The sequence below is a fragment of the Mustelus asterias genome, chromosome 29, assembly GCF_964213995.1.
Source record: "Mustelus asterias chromosome 29, sMusAst1.hap1.1, whole genome shotgun sequence".
Lineage (NCBI taxonomy): Eukaryota > Metazoa > Chordata > Chondrichthyes > Carcharhiniformes > Triakidae > Mustelus > Mustelus asterias.
In genome coordinates this window covers 18,442,435-18,447,241 of record NC_135829.1, presented here as the reverse complement: position 1 = coordinate 18,447,241, position 4,807 = coordinate 18,442,435, and positions in this window count along the sequence as shown.

The window sequence follows — 4,807 nt, the reverse complement described above, 5'->3', positions numbered from 1 at the left end:
CAAATGGGAGATATTTTTATTTGTTCAGTGGTAGTGGTGGGGAGACAATTTAATGTGGGCAGCACGGTGTCACAGTGGTTGGCACTGCTGTGTCACAGCACCAGGTTCAATTCCTAGTTTGGGTCACTGCGGAGTTTGCCGTGTCTCTGCGGCTTTCTCCGGTTTCCTCCCACAATCCAAAAGATGGTTAGGTGCATTGGCCGCGCTAAATTCTCCCCCGGTGTACTCGTAACAGGTGCCGGAGTGTGGCAACTAGGCGATTTTCACAGTAACTTCATTGCAGTGTTAATATAAGCCTACTTGTGACACTAATAAATAAACAAAAACCTTTAATGTGAATTTATACTCACCAATTTTTCTTAGTAAATAAGAGGGCAAAATTTAACCCATACTGTTTAATATGGGCAACTGGATATAAAATGGTAAGTTATTTGGGAAAGGACACTATCGTTCCATCTTCAGAGTTCACATGACATTACTGTCCATTGTACAATTTTAAATGTTATCTTCAAGGAGCTAAACTAGATATCGTTGTTAAAAGAACATGAAACTCCTTCACAAGGTGACTTGTATTGCTTTTCAATCCATTTGACCAACGTAATTGTTTCTAATCCATTTTTATATTCAGAATTGGGGAGACCGTTTTAATAAAATTTTGGCCAGTCCTTTTTCTTTCCTTGATCTTTTGGAGGATTTAAAAAAAAATTTAAGAATCATAGAATCCCTACAGCGCAGAAGGAGGCCATTTGGCCCATTGAGTCTGCACTGACCACAATCCCACCCAGGCCCTATCTCTACATATTTACCCTGTTAATCCCTCTGACACTAAGGGGCAGTTTAGCATGGCCAATCCACCTAACCTGCACATCTTTGGACTGTGGGAGGAAACCGAAGCACCTGGAGGAAATCCACGCAGACATGGGGAGAATGTGCAAACTCCACACACCGAGGCGGAATTGAACCTGGGCCCCTGGCGCTGTGAGGCAGCAGTGCTAACCACTGTGCCGCCGTTTATTAGTCACAAGTTGGACTGCAATGAGAAATCCCCACCTTTTGTTGAAATGTGACCACGGTATTACTTTCCCTCTATGTTCAAGATCTGTTAAACACATGGTACTACACACTTTTAATCCTCTCTACCTCATTTTTTTTGAGAAAATCTAAAATTGTCAGTGTATTCAATTCCAAGGATAGGTTCCTATATTTATTCCTTTGTACATCCATTCCATTTTTTTTTGCCCTTAGAAGTCCTTGTCTAAAATTAATCATTCTCTGATGTTACTTTGAGCTACTTTCCTTGTTTTGTAACACGATATCAAGTAAACAATTATCCCAACCCCCCACTTAACCAACCTTGTTTGTTCCTGTTGCTAGAAAGCTGTGACTGATCTTGTGTTAATCTGGGTGGTAGCGACTGAGGTTTACACCTATGCTCTTGTAACCTGAATCAGAGTTGTTCGCGTTCTGCTGTTATTTCCAGCAATACAGCTTTCTGACACTTGAAAAAAAAACTCGCTTTACGCTAACAGTTGGTGAAGTCAGTCGCTGACGGTTAATTTGAAAGGTAAGGCATTGTTTGAAAATTGCTGCAGTTTGCTCTGTCTTCATAACTTTGTAATGGAGAGTATGGCAAATGCAGATAGTTAAGATCACTCAAGATGTACGAGTAGGAACTTCAGCTCTCTCCAGAGAGTTTGCTGGGATTCGAGATATGTAATCACCTATTTTTTTTTTTAAGTATTCCAAATTTTACAAACCAATTTTTACAAATAACCCGCGTGCACTGAAATAATTCCACTGCTTGTAGCCATTACAGCCAAATATGGAAGATAACAGATTATTTGTTTTCCAGTGTGCGTCTGATCTTTGCATTCCGTCTTTGTCTTTACAATTTCTCACCAACTGCTAAGCAGTAAGAGATTCTGACCCTGGTCATCTCTCCTGTGGAGTAACACTGGCTGAGGAGGGATTGCATCAACAATTTCTGGACAATGGAAGCAAAAGCAGCAGTAGTTGATGTCTGTGTATTATCTTTTAAGCAAGGAGCTGCAGCTGTTTTTGTGCCTTTCGAGGAGCAGTTGTTTGAAAGGGGGGGGGGGGGGGGGGGGTGTTATTTCAAAGACCGATCACTGGCAGGATCTTTATGTCCCAAAATTTGTTCCATTGCAGTTTCAGAAGCTGTCAATGAATGCAAGTTTGTCCTAAGTGCCTGCCAGCTGCTTACTGTTTGACTTGTGTAATCTGTTAGCTTTTCCTCCTTTGCTGACACTATCACTATTTACATGACCTCAGTGGGTTGTGTCTTAGCTCAGCAATGTGTTATTTCTCCCCCTTGGACACAATACATCTATTCAGCTGTGTAAGGACCCTCTATACCAATCAAAGAGGGATCTTGGAGCCTTGGATTCATGGAGTGTTCAGTTCAAAATGTTCTACTGCCTGGTGAGCCTCTTATTTTTGCCTTGTCACCAGCATCCATATTCACATTTTTTTTTTTCTGTTAGTGTCAGTTGTCTGTAATAACTGCAAGCCAAAGTGTTCCTGCCAATTCACACTCCTCACCTGTAAATGCAAATTCTTTGGACCAGTTTGTATGAAAGAGAGGTGAGGGTTTATAGTTACGGTATTTGCAATAATGGGCTGTACTGTGCTCAATTGAACTTCATGTCTTACAAATTTTGCTTGTTTTGCTGTTCCAAAATAATCTTAAGACTCTAGCCATCAGTCTTTTACTTGGGGTTTGAGCTCCAGCACTGTATAATTATGTTTTCTAACCACTTTCAACTTTATTTGCCAAATATACTGATGCGTGCCAAATTTTACCACTTACCAGACAGGAATTACATTAGACAGTGTAGCGCTGAACTGATTATTTGCTCTGCTATTGGATGCCTTGTATGTCTAGTGGCAGAATTACGTATTGTAGTTGGCAGAAAACTGTCTGAAACCCATCAAAAATCGCTTTCCATCTCCCCCTTCAAGTTTTACTAGCAAGTATATATTTTTTTAAATCCCTACAGGTTCAGCAGTTTTTTTTTATTGCACGAGATTTGCTATGCAGTCGGTTTCTTATTCAGACAGAGTTCTTGACCTTTGAAACTTGATGTTTCAACTTCTATTATAATAACTGCCTTCCTGCTTGTTCCTGCGATACTCTGTTCTTTGGTACTGATCTTTGTCCAGTTAATACAATGTGAATGAAACCGCCTTGTGTTCAAGTCCGTTTGCTCTTGACAGATTCAGACAAAAAGGAACAATTAGAATCATAAAATCCCTACCGTGTAGAAGAGGCCATTTGGCCCATCGAGACTGTACCGACTCTGACAGCATCTTACCCAGACCCTCTTCCCTACCCTAACCCCACACACACTTCCCATGGTTAATCCAACTAACCTACACATCTTGGGGCACTAATGGGTAATTTAGCATGGTCAATCCAATCCATCTACCCTGTGCATCTTTGGACAGTGGGAGGAAACCAGAGCACCCAGAAGAAACCCATGAGGAGAATGCAAATTCCACACACAGTCACCCAAGGCTGGAATCGAACCTTGGGGTTCCTGGTGCTGCGAGGCAGCAGTGCGAACCACTGTGCCTTTGTGCTGCCCCAAATTAAATGGAATATTTTGTATAGAATCAAACCTTTCTTCCAAAACACTTCTGCTTAAGTGTTTATTTCTTTGTTCTGCCACTCTCTTCTCTTCCCCCACTCCCCCCCAAAACATTGTAGGTCCCTTAAGTGGCCTCTTTCCAGCAATGCTGTCAGCAACTGTGAACCATACAGCAGCATCCTCCTGACTGCCATATCCAAGAAGACAACCGAATGGTTGAGATTTAAAATTTAGAAGAGCAAGAGCTCAGTGCTACTGAGCACACGCGTGCTTCCATTCCTTGTGGTGCCCTGATTAATTATTTCTAAAGTTATGTCACAAGGTTAACTAGATTTAAAAGCAAAAATAATTCTTGGAACAAAAAATGGGTTTGGCAGAAAACCTGGCACAAAGCAGTTCTTGAAAACTGAGGCAATGGGAGTTCAGGTGTGAAAGGAAGATCTCTGATGTAAGTTGCCTGAAAGAACACACTTCAGAGCTGCTACATCTTACTACAAAAGCTGCTTGTGCTACTATTGATCATTTTGGCTCGTAACCTCCATTTTCTCTTTTAGCAGCGTTTTGCCTACATAACGCAAGTGACTACACTTTGAAAGTAATTAGCTGCCAGACAATTCTGACCATGTGGCTCGCAATGTGATGAATGGAAGTCCTTTCTGTACATTCTAATGCTAGATCACCATGTGGGTTTGTGGGTTTAATGCTTATAGTTTATTCACAGGTCTGGTATGAAAGATTCTCAGTAAATTCTAATTGGCACGGTGACGATAAACTAGCTCATCCAGAACTTTGCTGCCAACATCCATCTCCAAATATAGTTCAGCTATCACTCACCTACGTTGCCTGCTAGTCTGGGAGCATCTTGATTCTAAAATCTTTGTTTTCAAATCCCTTTCTAGCCTCAATCCTCCCTATCTCTGACCCCACCTAAAGCCATTAGAGATTTCTGCACTCACTGGACCCAATCAGCGCTGCGACAGTTCAATTGGCATGTCCTTCAAATTCTAATTATGCAAACGCAGTTGGCAGTATTGCCTTATTTGCGACCATGGGCGGCACGGTGGCACAGTGGTTAGCACTGCTGCCTCACAGTGCCAGGGACCTTGGTTCAATTCCCGGCTTGGGTCACTGTCTGTGTGGAATCTGCACGTTCTCCCCCGGGTGCTCCGGTTTCCTCCCACAGTCCGAAAGACGTG